The sequence below is a fragment of the Stenella coeruleoalba genome (genome assembly GCF_951394435.1).
Source record: "Stenella coeruleoalba genome assembly, chromosome: 2".
NCBI classification, from domain to species: Eukaryota; Metazoa; Chordata; class Mammalia; order Artiodactyla; family Delphinidae; genus Stenella; species Stenella coeruleoalba.
This window is the reverse complement of record NC_137147.1, coordinates 109784491-109801338: the sequence shown is the minus strand read 5'-3', so window position 1 is coordinate 109801338 and position 16848 is coordinate 109784491. Positions and strand designations below refer to the sequence as shown.

Below are 16848 nucleotides of genomic sequence, written 5' to 3'. Positions count from 1 at the left end.
TCTAACTACTGTATTTGCTGTTTATTAAAGACACATCTAAAACACTAAGTGTATAGCAAGGTTAAAAGAAGATGGAAAAAATATACATGAAGTAAAACTGATAGAATGACAAGAAGAAACAGAAAAAAGATTGTAATTATAGTATAAAATTAGCTCTCTCGGTAATCGATAGAACAAGTAACTAAACAATCAGTAACAACCCAGAGATTTGAATAACACAAATTTGACAACAGCAAAATGTACACATTCTTTTCAAGAACAGACATTTACAAAAGCTGACCATGTACTGGGTCACAAGGCATGTCTCAACAAACTTCAAAGGACTGACATCATAATGGCATGTTTCCAACCAAACGTAAATTAGCTAGAAATCAATAATAAAAAAGTTAACTAGAAAAAAACTGTTTTCATACCCACTGGAGATTCATACCTGAAGAAATAATATGATTATATAATGATGGTCTTTCTAACCCCAGTCATTCTTTAGTAGCTGGCATCATCATTTAGTAATTGGCATTCCACTATAAAGAACTTCCCCTTCTTCCCTACTTGTTTTCTATCAGTAAAGATTCTTAATTTATTCAGTGGGTTGTAATCCATACTGTCATTATTTATGCTGATGCTCAAATTGTTTCATATATGGGCAGTGGGAATAGAATTCCTTCAAGCTGGCTCCTTTGTCCTTTTTTATTTTTAATTGTGCTAAAACATACCTAACATTAAAAATTTACCATCTTAATCGTTTTTAAGTGTACAGTTCAGTGATGTAAAGTATATCCACATTGCTGTGCAACCAATCTCCAGAACTTTTCTGCTTTGCACAACTGAAACTGTGTGCCCATTAAACAACAACTTCCCATTTCCCCTTTCCCCCAGCCTCTGACAATCACCATTCTACTTTCTGTTTCTATGAATTTGACTACTTGAGTAGAATCATACAGTATGGTTTCTTTGTGACTGGCTTATTTCACTTAGCATAATGTCTTCAAGGTTTATTCATGTTGAAGCATGTGTCAGAATTTCCTTCCTTAAAGCCTGAATAATATTCAGTTGTATGTACATACCACATTTTGTTTATCCATTCATCTGTCGATGGGCATTTGAGTTGCTCCCACCCTTTGGCTATTGTGAATAATGCTGAAATAAACACAGGTGTACAAACATCTCTTTGAAACCCTGATTTCAATTCTTTTGGGTATGCACCCAGAACTGGAATTCCTGGATCATACAGTAATTCTATTTTTAATTTTTTGAGGAATTGCCATACTATTTTCCACAGCAGCTGCACCATTTTACATTCCCACCAACAGTGTGCACGAGTTCCAATTTCTCCATAATCCTCATTTCTCTACATCCTTACCAACAGTTGTTATTTTCTGGTTTGTTTTTTAAATATATATATATATATATTTATTTATGGCTGCTTTGGGTCTTTGTTGCTGCGTGTGGGCTTTCTCTAGTTGCGGTAAGTGGGGGCTGCTCTTTGCAGTGGCTTCTCTTGTTGCAGTGCAAGGACTCTAGGCTCGCAGGCTTCAGTAGTTGTGGCTTGCGGGCTCTAGAGCGCAGGCTCAGTAGTTGTGTCGCACGGGCTTAGCTGCTCCGCAGCATGTGGGATCTTCCCAGACCAGGGCTCGAACCCTAGTCCCCTGCATTGCCAGGTGGATTATTAACCACTGCACCACCACAGAAGTCGTTTCTGGGGTTTTTTGATAGTAGCTATCCTGAGTGTGACGCGATATCTCATTGTGTTTTTGATTTGCATTTCTCTGACGATTAGTGATGCTAAGCATCTTTTCAACTGTTTGTTGGTCATTTGTGTATCTTCTTTGGAGAAACGTCTATTCAAATCCTTTGCCTCCTTTTTCATTGGGTTATTTGTTATTTGTTCGTTTTAAAGAACTGTAGGGGCTATTTACAGATTCTGGACTGGGGAAAGGGAGCAAGAGTGAGGCGTTACACAGGGGCATGAAGAAACTTTTGGGAGAGATGAATATTCATTGATCTGATTGTGGTGATGGTATCTCCTATATATCAAAACTGATCAAATCATAACTTAAATATGTGCAGTTTATTGTAGTTCAATAAAGCTGCTTCAGAAAAAGTAAACTCAAAGAGCATCTAGAAGACTGAAAAGTGTTTTGGAAATTTTACTTCCTTTCAGCCCCTTGACAACAACTAGAGATAGATGACTAAATCAGTGACTATAATATGAAGTATCTAATTAAAAAAAAAAGAATTTCAAAGTTTTCCTTCCTTCATCTGAAACAATTTATTAGCATTGTGATTATCTAGACTCTTGAAGTTTGGTAGAATTTCCCTATGAAACCATTTGGACCTAGTGTTTTTTTGTTTTCATTGGGATGGTTCTTTCAAAACTTTGTTTATTCTATGGAAATTGAGGTATTTAACTTGTAATCTTTACAGGGATCCATTTTGTTAAATTGTATTTCCCTAAATAATTATCCATTTCATATAAATATTCAAATATGTTTAGAGGTATGCAAGTTAATCTCATATTTTAAAAAATTTCTTCTATATTAGTGGGTTTTCCCCCACTTGTCATTTGTTATTTTGCATTTGCGATTTCCTCCTATTTTCTTTTTTTTTTTTTTTTTTTTTTTTTTTTTTTTTTTGCGGTACGCGGGCCTCTCACCGCTGCGGCCTCTCCCGTCGCGGAGCACAAGCTCCGGACGCGCAGGCTCAGCGGCCACGGCTCACAGGCGCAGCCGCTCCGCGGCATGTGGGATCCTCCCGGACCGGAGCACGAACCCGCGTCCCCCGCACCGGCAGGCGGACTCTCAACCACTGCGCCACCAGGGAAGCCCGCCTCTCCTATTTTCTTAAGTTAGCTATTAGTTTGCTGGCTTGTTAAATTTTTCAAGATACAAGATTTTGATTAATCACATGTTCTTCCATTCTCTATCTCATTAATTTCTGTTTCTATCTTTATTATTTTTTAGCCTCTTGTGCTTTTGTTTGGTTTACTTTTTGCTCTTTTTCTAACTTTCCAAGTTTGGAATTTAGTTCATTTATTTTCCGTCCTTCATTTATAATGCCTTTAAAGCTATAAATTTCCCCCCTTCACCACTGCTTTATATGTCTTATAAAATCTGATTTGTTGTGTTTTCATTTCGTTAATTTTCAGGAATCCTTTATTTCAGTTTGTATGTCCCTTGTATCCAATAGTTCTTTAATAGAAGATTTTTAATCTTCCAGATGGAAGGGGCTTTTCCTTTTTTTAAAAATTTCATTTTAAATTTCTAGTTTTGTTGTACAATGATAAGGACTGTTCATAATCTTTCTACTTTTGGAAAATACTAATGTTTTCTTTCTGACCTAACATATTGTAAAAATTAATAAAGGGAAACCTCATTTAAAATGGAGTTGTGAAGTCTTAAAGGGGGAGCTCTCCACACATGTACCTTCCTTCACAACTTACTTCACATTCCTGGGCGGGAAGCTTACTTTATTACCCAATTCTCTCCTTGTTGAGCAACAGTCCAGTCAGTGAGAACTCCAACAACTCAGACACTCTGAACGTTCACATTCCTCCAACGGACTGTGGTTTGGAGCAGCCCTTCGCAACTTCTCCTTTTTCTATATAAAGTAAGGTTGCTCTCCTTTGTTCTCCAGACCTACCCGTGGTTTGCTATAGTTTTCATGTCCTAAATAGCAATTCCTCTGCCATTACTGAATAAGCTCATTTTGCTAGTAAAATAACTGGCTATTTTATTTTTAAGGTTGATAATGTGAACTATTTTTAGAATGCAAAATGCACATTTGAGAAGACATATTATTACTGGACTAACCCTGCTACTTTTCCACAGGGTTTTAATTTTTCAAAGAAAAAAAAGAGAGAGAGAGAAAGAAGGAGAGAGGTGGATCCAGAAAATCCTCATGTTTGGAAATAAAGAAATATACTTACTAAAAAAAACCATGGATCAAATAAGATAACAGAGTGGGCATTAGAATATATTTTTGAACTGGATAATAATGAAAGTCTACATATAAAAAAACTTGTGATACGCAACTAAAGAAGTAATTACAGGGAAACGTACAGCCTTAATTGTTAGAAAGGACAAATGAAAATTAATGAGCAGTAGGCATCTATCTTGTATCTCTTTCATTTGTGAAAATGAAAAAACAAAATAAGCCCAATGAGAATACAAAGAAGAAAATTATAAAGATAAGAACTACAATAATAAACATAAAATAGAGAGAACCACTAAACCAAGTTTGTTCTATGAAAAGACTTATCGAAGGGGCTTCCCTGGTGGCGCAGTGGTTAAGAATCTGCCTGCCGAAGGGGACATAGGTTCGATCCCTGGTCTGGGTAGATCCCACATGCCGCAGAGCAACTAAGCTCATGTGCCACAACTACTGAACCTGTGCTCTAGAGCCCGGCGAGCCACAACTACTGAGCCCATATGCCACAACTACTGAAGCCCGCATGCCTAGAGCCCGTGCTCCGCAACAAGAGAAGCCACCACAATGAGAAGCCCACACACTGCAAAGAAGAGTAGGCCCCACTTGCCACAACTAGAGAAAGCCCACACGGAGCAATGAAGACCCAACGCAGCCAAAAATTAATTAATTCATTAATTTAAAAGACATCAAAAAGAAGAGAAAAGGCATAAATAAACCAATATCGGGACTAAAAGAAGAAACTCAACCACATATAATATAGATATTAAAATATAGTAATAGGTTGTTATGAACAACTTTGGGCCAATAAAATTTAAAATTTAGATGAAAGGGACAAATTTCTTCACAAACTTACTTATCAAAACTCACTCAAAAAGAAACAGAAAGCCTAATAGCCTATAGCCATTTTAAAGAAATATCTGTGGCTAAAAATCTACCCTTAAAGACAGCATCAACACCTGAGAGCTGGTGAATTCTTCTGAGCATTTATGGCAATATTCCAATTTTTAAATGAAAAATTTATTTAAAATTCCAGTTTTATGAACGATTCCAAAGTACAGAAAGACTGAACCTCGTAACTCACTCTATGAGGCTATCATAATTTTGGTACAGAATTCTGCAAGGGCAGTTCAACGTGAAAAATTACGGGCTAATTCTTATGCATAAATGTAGCTGCAAAAAATCCCAAACAATATGTTAGCAAACCAAATCTAGTCATGTATAAAATATACTATGACCAAGTTGTATTGTCTCAGGAATGTATGATTGGCAACATTAAAAAAATCAATTAATATAGTTTACCAAACTATTAAAGAAGAAAAATCGTATGACTTTTCCCAAGAGCTGCAGAATAAGCATACAATAAAATCAAATATCCATTCACAATGAAATCCATTCATTATGAAAACTCTTATCAAGCAAGGAGTAAAAGGGAACTTCCTTAACCCTACAGAGGGGATATATAATTTAAAAATAAACAAACCTCCAAAAAGGTGATATTTAGAAAGCTTTTCCTTTTAGATCAGGAACAGTACAAGGATGCCCACTCTCACCATTTCCATATGATGTGCACTGGAAATTTAAGCCAGAGCAATAAAGCAAGAACAGTAAATAAACTGGAAAGAAGCAAGAACCTTAACGTTCACAAATGATACAACCGTGTATATAGAACAACTAAAAGAATCTTCAGATTAATGGAGGAGGAAAGCCTCAAGAAGCTGTAAAGGGCAAGGAAGCAGATTCTTCCCTAGAGCTTCCAGAAAGGAACACAGCCTTGCCAACACCTTGATTTTTAGCCCAATGAGACTCATTCAACTTCAGAACTACAGCACCGTAAGATAATAAATCTGTGTTGATTTAAGCCACTGAATTTGTAGTAATCTGTTACAGCAGAAAACTAATGCAGTGAGTTTAGGTAGACTGCTGATATGAGGTCAATATACAAAAGTTAATTCTATTTTTATGTACCACCAATAAACCATTAGACAATGAAATTTCAGAAAACTTACCATTCACAATGGCATAAAAATTTAAATATCAAAAAAACAAATCTACCAAACTATGTCTATGATTCTATTCAGAAAATTATAAATAATTATTAAGAGAAATTAAGGAGTAATCAAACAAATATTTGTACCATAATCATGACTGGAAGACAACAATACTGTCAAGATGCCAATTCTCTCCAAATTCATCTATAACTTCATGCAATTCTAATCAAAATTCTATTTTTTCCCCCGGAGGAACTTAATAGCTGAGTGTAAAATTTATATGGAGATGCAAAATTCCAAAAATAGCCAAGATACTCTTGAATACCTATAGGATGAGAAGACGTGCTCTGGCAGACATATAAAGACTTATTAAAAAACTACTTTAAAAACAGTGAGATATTGATGCTAGGATAGGCAAACACCAGTGGAAGAGAATAAAGAACCCACAAGCAAGGCAATATAAAGACACTTAATTTATGACAAAAGTAGCATAGCAGAACACTATGGAAGGAGTCTTTTCAGTAAATCGTGCTAGAACATCGGATATCTACGTGGGAAGAAATGAAATTTAAATCCTACTTCACTCCATACACATCAATCATTTTCAAGTGAACTGCAGATCTAAATGTAAAGGGCAAAACAATAAAGTTTCTGGAAAATAATACAGAAGAATAATTTTATAACCTCCAAGAGATTTCTCAAACAAGATACAAACAGCACTAACAAAAAAGAAAAAGATTAGAAAAACTGAATTGCATTTTAATTGAGAATCTTTCATGTGCCAACTAGCTAAAACAGCACTAAGACTTGAGACACCTGAATATAAAGAAAAGCAATGTATTGATTAGCACAAAAGTCAGGATAATAGTTATCTTTGGGGTAGAGGATAAGACAGGGGCAGACAGGAGGCTTCCTGTTTTTTTTTTTTAGTTTTATTGAAGTATAGTTGCTTTACAATGTTGTATTAGTTTCTACTGTACAGCAAAGTGAATCAGCTATACATATACATTTATCCCCTCTTTTTTGGATTTCCTTCCCATTTAGGTCACCACAGAGCACTGAGTAGAGTTCCCTGTGCTATACAGTAGGTTCTCATTAGTTATCTATTTTATACATAGTATCAATAGTGTATATATGTCAATCCCAATCTCCCAATTCATTCCACCCCCCCTTTCCCCTTGGTATCCATACGTTTGTTTACATCTGTGTCTCTATTTCTACTTTGTAAATAAGATCGTCTATACCAATTTATTCAGATTCCACATATATGTGTTAATAGACAGGAGGCTTCTGAGGGTGTTAGCAATGTTCTATTTCTTACCTGGGACATAGGTACAGAGGTGTTTGCTTTGATACATGTCATTAAACTGCTGTTTCCACGGTCCCCAAAGACCACTCCCTCATGTTCAGTGATGAACGACCGCAGGCATACCGTCCTAACTCACAGCTAAGTTTTATTACCGTAACAGACAGTAAGGACACACCAACAGAGCAACAAGAGGAAAAGACACATCAGTCTGTAGGAATCCATGTGCTGGCTTCTATATGCTCTCTACCTCCCAGAGAGCACATTCTCTCTCAAGAAAACTGCAGCTACACGTGCACAATGTTTTTGCCCTAGGAAACACACCAGAGATGCATTGTCTAGGGTTTTTATCCAGGGCTGGTCACATAGGAACGCTTTAACACCAAAATTTCAGATTCTCAGAATGAAAGCAAGTGTTAGTGCCACAGGTGGGCAAAAGAACCTTATCAGCTTAGGAGAGGTTTCAAAACCCAAGTTCCCAGGCCTACTATGTTAACCCATTCCTGCACAGCTTATATAGATGTTTTCTGCACTTTTCTCTATGAAATATACAATATTTCACAACAGGGTGGGGGGAAGGGATAGCTAGGGAGTTTGGGATTGACATGTACACACTGCTATATTTAAAATGGATAACCAACAAGGACCTAGTGTATAACACAGGTAACTCTGCTCAGTATTATGTAACAACCTAAATGGGAAAAGAATTTGTAAAAGAACAGATACACGTATATGTATAACTGAATCACTTTGGCATACACCTGAAACCATCACGACATTGTTAATCAACTATATTCCAATATAAAATAAAAAGTTAAAAAATATTTTACAATAAAAGTGTTTAAAAATTGTTGACTAAAATTATATTAAATCCACTTTTAAAAGACACAGAGTAGAAGATATTTGCAATATATATAACAAATAAATAACCACTATGTGGAATGAAAAAATAACTCCTACAAAATAAGAAAAAGATAGACAACTCCATGGAAAAGACAGAAAATTTGAAGAGACACTTTTAAAAAGAGGAAACAGTCCATAAATACAAGGTGCTCAACTTCATTAATAATCCAGGGAGTTAAAACCATAAGAAAATACATACACCTACCTGATAGACAAAAATTAAATACACAATATCAAATATTAGAAAGGATGTGGAGCAATGGAAAGTCTAATAACACTGGTAAGGGACTTCCGTGGTGGCGCAGTTGTTAAGAATCCACCTGTCAATGCAGGGGACACGGGTTCGATCCCTGATCTGGGAAGATCCCACATGTCGCGGAGCAACTAAGCCCGTGTGCCACAACTACTGAGCCTGCACTCTAGAGCCCACGAGCCGCAATTACTGAGCCCACGTGCCACAACTACTGAAGCCTGTGCACCCTAGAGCCCGTGCACCACAACTACTGAGCCCACGCGCTGCAACTACTGAAGCCTGCGTGTTCTAGGTCCCACATGCCGCAAATACTGAGCCCGTGTGCCTAGAGCCCGTGCTCCGCAACAAGAGAAGCCACCGCAATGAGAAGCCCGTGCACCTCAATGAAGAGGAGCCGCTGCTCACTTCAACTAGAAAGCCCATGCAGCAATGAAGACCCAACGCAGCCAAAAAATAAAAATTAAATAAAATAAATAAACAAACAAACACTGGTAGGAGTGCAACCACTTTTGAAGACAATTTGGCATTAGATCGAAAAGTAAAACCTATACATATCCTTAGACCCAATAGTTCTACTCTTAGTTATATACAAACTTACGAACATGTGCAGCAGGGAATATGAACAAGAACATTCACAGCAACATTAATAGCTCAAAACTGAAACCAACCTAAATGTCATCAAAAGCAGGATGGATAAACTGTGGCACAATCATACAATGGAATATTCTATGGCAACAAAATAAATTTTTATTAACAATTATAAAATTATTTAAAAATTTTAAAAACCTGTATTTACAATATGGAAGAATCTCACAAACGTAATGTTGAACTAAATGAGAAAGACAAAGTAGAATACACAAACTACCATCCCGTTTATAGAGTTCAAACCGAGCAAAACTGCACTACATTACTTACAGGTTGCATATATGGGTAAATTAGGAAGACAAGAGAATTATTATTACACAAAACAGGAAAACAGTTACCTCTAGTGTAGGGAGGAGGTTATGATGAGGGAAGCATACTTCTGGGGTACTAGTAAGTACCCCAGATTTCTTGATTTGGATGACAGTTACATGTAATTATAATTTTATAATTATTCTTTACATTTATATAATTTTAATGTAAAATTAAACTTTATAAGTTTTCTTTATATTTATATATATATATATACACACACTATGTAGTTTGAAAAATGTATCTACTTTCACATATGAAATTTTTTTAAAAGAAAATTAGCAACAAATAACAAATAAAGGATTAATATTAAAAACACATAAAGTTCCTGTGAACAAATGATCAGGGAATATAAACACATAGTTCACCAGAATATACAAAGACAAAATAATCTCATGGAAAAATGTTCAATTCTTCTAATAATTAATAGCATGAAGCAACATTTCACACCTATTAAACCACGAAGGAGGGTGGGATAATGTGATAATTTACAAGATAAATGACTACCATGGAGACTGAGAAGCTACATGGAATAATTTAAAACTGAAAAAAACTCAGTAAATTATGAGTATATTAGGCTTACAGTAATAAATTTGCATAGTTAAAATTTAGAAAATTTAAATTTTATGAAAAAATAAAAATAGCTGAAGTGTTTGGAAGACAGGATTATGACTGCAATATTTTTCTTGACATTGAGAATATGGTTCATTAAGATATAGGACTTGGGCTTCCCTGGTGGCGCAGTGGTTGAGAGTCCACCTGCCGATGCAGGGGACACGGGTTCGCGCCTCAGTCTGGGAAGATCCCACATGCCACGGAGCGGCTGGGCCCGTGAACCATGGCCGCTGGGCCTGTGCGTCCGGAGCCTGTGCTCCGCAACGGGAGAGGCCACAACGGTGAGAGGCCTGCATACCGCAAAAAAAAAAAAAAAAAAAAAAAAAGATATAGGACTTTTTAGACAAAGTAAACTCAATAGTTCCCTGCCATTCTAGAGAACAAAGTCTATATGTCATAACACCAAGAACTTCCATTAGTTGATTATGACTTGTATTTTCACTCTGTGCCAGGGATTGTAGGAGGCACTAGAGGACACAGAAAAGAAATAATTACTTCCTTCAATGAGCTTCTAGACTAGCAGGAAACAGACATGTCAATAAAAAATTACAATGAAATGGGTAAGTCCTATAATAAAGTCTTTTCTTAAAAGTCTTATGGCTTCCCAGATGAAGGTAAAACTCAGGAAAATCATAGAGCAGTTTTCCAAAGAACACTGAATTGGATCTTGAAGGACAATTGGAACCTTCCAAACAGGGTGGAGGTTGTGAAGGGTAGTCTATACACTATTCATGCAAAGACTGAGGCAGACTAGCAAGTGGTTAGAGGAGACTGCTCAAAGGCCTCATGTATCATGCTACAGGCAATGGAGACCCACAGGGTCTTGTGGCATTTAGCTCCCTCAAATATTCTACAATTACACTGGACCTCTTTTTCTACCCTTCCTTCCCTTAAAAGGAATATATACAGAATATAACCCAAAGCAATATACAGATGTAATGCAATCCCACAACATTTTTCACAGAATTGAAACAAATACTCCTGAAATTCACATGGACTCATGAAAGACCCCAAAGTGCCAAAGCAATCTTGAGAAAAAAGAACAAAACTGGAGGTACTGCCCTCCCAGGCGTCACACTATACTACAAATCTACAGTAATCAAAACAGCATGGTACTGGCACAAGAACAGACACATAGATCAATGCAACAGAACAGCGAGCCCAGAAATAAAACCCACACACCTATGGTCAATTAATCTACAATAAAGAAGGCAAGAATATACAATGGAGAAAGGACAGTCTCTTCGACAAGTGGTGCTGGTAAACAAAAAACCCAATCAAAAAATGCGCAGAAGATCTAAATAGACATTTTTCCAAAGAAGACATACAGATGGCTAACAGGTACATGAGAAGATGCTTAACACTGCTAATTATTAGAGAAATGCAAATCAAAACAAGAATGAGATATCACCTCACATCTGTCAGAATGGCTGTCATCAAAAAGCCTACAAATAACAAATGCTGGGGAATTCCCTGGGGGGCGGGGTCCAGTGGTTAGGACTCCACGCTTCCATTGCAGGGGGCACAGGTTTGATCCCTGGTCGGGGAACTAAGATCCCATAAGCTGTGGGGTGCAGCCAAAAAAAAAAAACCCCAAAAACAAATAACAAATGTTGGAGAGGAAGTGGAAAAAAGGGAACCCTTGTACACTCTTAACGGGAATGGTGCAGCCACTATGGAAAACAATATGGAAGTTCCTCAAAAATTGACAATTTAATTACCATTTGATCCAGAAATTGCACTTCTGGGTATATAACCAGAAAAAATGAAAACACGAATTCAAAAAGATACATGCACCGTATTTCTCCTACTAGACTACAAGCTACTTTCTGACAGCAGCCTGGCTAACTAAACGTTGGCTCAATTTAATACTATTTACTATTCCTCACACAGAATACTCTATCTCCCGCCTTCTCCAATTTCTGGTCGCTCACACAGTCTCTCTCATTACTGCCCGTTCATCTTGACAGGGGCACAGGAGTGCTATTTATCCACGCTGGTGGCACCAGGAGCTGTCAGGTACCTGCTCCATCTCAGGCCACTAGGTGTCCAAAGTGCCAAGTAACCTAAGGGCAGGTGAGGGGTAAGGGTGAAATCCCCATGTTGTGCAAGATGTTTTGGAGTCAGGCAGTTCTTGGTTCAAATCCTATTTCTAGCATTTAATCACCAAATGCCCTTTCATCACAGAGACAATTGTTTGTGCTTCAGAGTCTCCATGTATAAAATGAGGACAATCTTATCCAGTTCTCTGGGTGGTTATAATAGAACCCTTACTATGTTGTCAAGTACTCTTTGAAGCACTTATTGCATATATTAAGTCGTTCAATAATAACAAAATCTCCAGGAGGTAGAGTAGGTCATTTCCCTCATATGACAAAAGGAAACTGAGGCACTTTAAGTAACAGTTGGATAGTCACATAGCTAGTACATGCAGGAGCCGGCTTCCGAACTCAGGCAATCTGATACAGTCTGTGTCCTTAACCATTTCCCTTTGCTGGGGTATTGCGAAGCTACAACTATAAGGTAAAGGGGTGCCGGGCACGTGGCACACAGTAGATACTAAGAATACATGCAGCCTGGCTCATGATTGTAGAAAGCCACAGACAAAGTACAGAGTTTTGGTTATCCCTCGGGAGGGAAATGGGGGTAGTGCCAGAAATCTGGTAAGTGACTGTTCTGTGCCAGGCATCTTAGTAGGCACTGGAGTACACGAACAAGAACATACTGGGTGCTAGGCCGGTTCTGCCACCAAGGTCCTGGGACAGCCTGGCAAAGCTCGCCCCCGCCCCCAGGCTTCTGTTTCCCCATCTGAGGATCTATGTGCGTCTGCGCTCTCCTTGCATGCTGTTCGCCCGACGAGAGGACTCAGCGGGCCTAGCCGAACGGGGGAGGGAAACGGGAGGAACCGGAGAGGCCTTCCTCTCCGGCCCCGGGCCGCATAGCCAGTAGCGGGGCTGGGACAGGCGGACGGGCCCATAAGTCAGCGCGCGCCGGTACTCACCTCTCCCAGTCTCGAAGCGGGCGGAACCACAATCCAAACTGCCCGCGCCGCAGCCGCGCCCTGACGCCGCGCGCCGGCTCACTTCACACCGGAAGTAGGCCAATTCCGATTGGCTGCGTCCTGAAGAAGCCGACCAATACCGTCGCCCCGTGGCACCTTTCCCCGCCCCCGTGGGCTGCTGGGACGGGGTCCCCGTAAGGGTCTGAGAAGGAAGAGCACGTATTCCCAAAGCCCAATCAGAGCCCGGAATGCAAGGTCAGATGACTACGGTTGAACCCAGGGCTTCCGAGGCTGGTGGGGTTCTTTGATTTAAGTATGTTACGTGGCGTCGATAAAGACTTAAGTGAAGCACGCACTTGGAATTGGACCGTGGCGGTCTTGAAAACCCCGGAGTTTAAGCGAGCCTGAGATTTACTAGTTCCCACAGACCAGGCCAAGGCTCTACACCCCGATCTCTTTGGTTCTGACCGTCTGTCTCTGAGGCTTTGGCTGTCCTCTCCACCCTCCTGGTAACGCTGGCCTCTGCCCCACCCGTTCTCTTCTAAATGAGCAACTGGAAATTGTCATTGACGGAGAAAGGGGTATCAAACTCAGATGCCTCTAGGGACGTGTGCAGTACCTGAGGTTCCAGCTGATTGTTTCCACGAGGGACTGTGGGCTCTGTGATGCCAGATCTTTCTTTTCTTCCTTCATTTATTTCTCTTTTAAGAAAAACTTAAAATCTGTTTCTGCCCTGTTTTGTGTGTGATATCTGCCTTTTTAAAAAATGTTACAAAAACAAAACCGAACGGTGCAGCCAATCAAAACGCATCGCTGTTAAATTACTCTATAGGAAAAAGCAAAAGCAGAGTAAGTTAAGCAGACTTTTAATAGCAAAAAAGGCCACATAGGAAGCAGGATAGGGACAAAGCCCAGGTGTGAATAATTTACCAAAAGAATAAAGCCTCTAACATTTAGACTCAAAGGGTACACAAGCTATAAGAATGCTGACCCATGTTATGGAGGCACCTAGGATGGCAGATTTGCACACACACAATGAAAGGTATGGAGCCCAAAAGAATCAGATATTCCAGAAGGGTGTGCTAGACAGCACCTTGTTTTTCACTGGATACTCGGTAATGTTTTTTAGACCATTTCAAAGTTTTTCACAGTTTTCCTCTACATTACACAGTAATAAAAGAGAAAACTACTGGTACACAAACAGATGAAGCTCACAGATACTATGTTCAGGGTAAAAAAAGGCAGACAAAAAAGAGTATATACTGTATGATACCAGCTTACTCTGGGGGTAGAGGTAGACTAGATAGACTTAGTAAGGTAAGGCTTTCAGAAGGTGTCCTGATACCTGCGAGATAAATAACAGGTATGATTTGAAGGCAAAGGCCATGAAACTGGAAAGAGTAACTGTCAGGAAAAGGGGAAATAGAGAGAAATGGTACACAAGAGGAAACAGACAACAGACCTGTCAGGAAAAGGGGAAATAGAGAGAAATGGTACACAAGAGGAAACAGACAACAGACCTCAAGTTTGGACTTCACTCTGAAGGTACATGGCAATTGTTGGATTTGGGGGCAAGTGGGATAGGGAGAGTCTTATGTACTAATCTTAAGTAAAATCAATGATTTTACATGTATTATATATATATATATATATATGCCATATATATATCTCCACCACCCAAATCAAGTTATATACCATTTCCAGCACCCCATAAGATTCTCTTGTGGAGCTTCCTTTGTGGAGTCTACCTCTGCCCCCAGCATAAGCTGGTATCATACAGTATATACTCTTTTCTGTCTGCCTTTTTTTTACCCTGAACATAGTATCTGTGTGCTTCATCTGTTTGTGTACCAGTAGTTCATTCTCTTTTATTACTGTGTAATGTAGAGGAAAACTGTGAAAAACTTTGAAATGGTCTAAAAAACATTACCGAGTATCCAGTGAAAAACAAGGTGCTGTCTAGCACACCCTTCTGGGATATCTGATTCTATGAGGGCTCCATACCTTTCATTGTCTTTGAGGTAAAGAATAACTCTGTTAGTTTTTTAAAAGACCTATTCTTGTGTATAGAAATGCAAATTGTGTTCAAGGAGATGTATTTTATTATTGCACTGTGGGTCTGATCAGTTCTGCCAGGTTTTGCATCTATTTGTAAAGCATTTCGTTATTCCTCATTTGAATATACATGTGCGTGCGGTACTTTGAATTTTCCTCTGAACTTTGTAATATCTTTCTGGGTCTCTCATTAATTAATGACTTCAATAAAACCTTTGACACATTCATTTTATATCTGTGTGAGTCATGATTATACTAGATTTTAAAAATTATTCTTTAACAAGTGTATGCAATTGTATAAACACACCACAGTTTATTAATCCATTCATCTACTGATGGGCATTTGCGTTTTTTCCCTTTGCCTATTATAAAGCCGCAATGGACGTTTTTGTATAGGTCTTTTTGTGAATATATGCATTAATTTTTCTTGGGTAAGTATCTAGGAATGGGATTTCTGGGTCATAGGGTAACTGGTAAAAATGGACTTGTTTTCAAAGTGATTGTACCATTTTACATTCCCACCAACACTGTATGAGTTTCTTATTTTCTGCATCCCTGCCAACACTTGGAATTGTCAGTCTTTTCCATTTTAGCTATCTGTAGATATTCTATGGTATCTCATTGTGGTTTAATTTACCATATGTTTTTATGAGGGAAGGGACTGAACAGAAAGCTCTTTCTGGCTGTTATGTAGAGAATGATATTTGTACACCAAAGCTCATAGCAGCATTATTCACAATAGTCAAAATGTGGAAAGAAACCAAGTGCAGATGAGTGGATAAACAAATGTGGTATATACATGCAATGGAATATTATTTGGTCTTAAAAAGGAATGAAATATATGCCACAACATGAATTAACTTCGAAGACATTATGCTAAATGAAATAAGCCAGTCACAAAGAGACAAATATTTTATGATTCTACTTACATGAGGTACCTAGAATTCAGAGAGAGAACACAGAATAACGGTTACTAGGATTTGGGGGTGAGGAGGTGTCATAAGGAGTTACTGTTTAATAGGTAGTGTTTCTGTTTGGGGTGATGAAAAAGTTCTTGAGAGGGATAGTGATTATGGTTGCATAACAATGCAAATGTAATTGATGCCACTGAACCGTACATTTAGAAATGGTTAAAATGGTAAAATTTATATCACATACACTTTAACGCACACACACAGATGCACATACGTGCACAAACCTGGTGTTCCAGTTCTGAGAACTCAGCAGTGGCAGCTCCTGTCTCAACTGTAACTGCAGAATTTTAATTTATGGAAGTGATTGAGTGACAGCACGGAGAGAAGTGATGCCATTGAAAGAATAATTTATTACTTATGTTTCCCAAGAAGAGGAGGCACACCACATGTGGCCACATGGGGAAGCATCAGGTTTGGTCAAGAGGCAGAAAGGAGCAAGGGGAAAGCCAAAGTCAGAGCCTTTACTGGGGTTTCTGCAGGAAAGGCAAGCTATAGCGGGGAAAATAGCTTAGGATCGGCTAGTTTAAATAATTCTTTTGAACTGTGGGGGACAGGAACTGTTCCTAGATGTCTGGTACCTGGCCTTGGGTTGATTTAGGGCAGGGGAAATATTGACATGTTGTGTGGGATTAGATAAAGGAGGTGGCTGTGGATATGAACTCGAGATTGGTTGGAGAGTTTGTAATATGACTTGCATGCTCACAAAAGCAGGATTGTAGGGGAGATGTAAACAACCTTCGTTATTAATTTGGCCCTGTGGTTAACAGATGTCAAAAGGCTAAATACAGAATCTAAGAAAACACAAAACAATTGGCTCTGTGGTTATCTGGCATCACTTGAAGAAACTTTGGGGTGATTATAAGGAGACTTTT

The 16848-nt window shown here is 38.6% G+C and overlaps 1 protein-coding gene across 3 annotated transcripts in view; it reads right to left on the bottom strand.

Annotated features, from left to right (window-relative positions):
* Positions 1-13025, bottom strand: part of BLM (BLM RecQ like helicase) — an 86414-nt gene extending 73389 nt beyond the window's left edge. For all 3 annotated transcript variants that reach the window (XM_079910133.1, XM_079910134.1, XM_079910135.1), the window contains exon 1: positions 12948-13025. The gene's annotated coding sequence lies outside the window, so the exon portion shown is untranslated. The remainder of the gene's footprint in view (positions 1-12947) is intronic.
* Positions 13026-16848: the final 3823 nt, after the last annotated feature.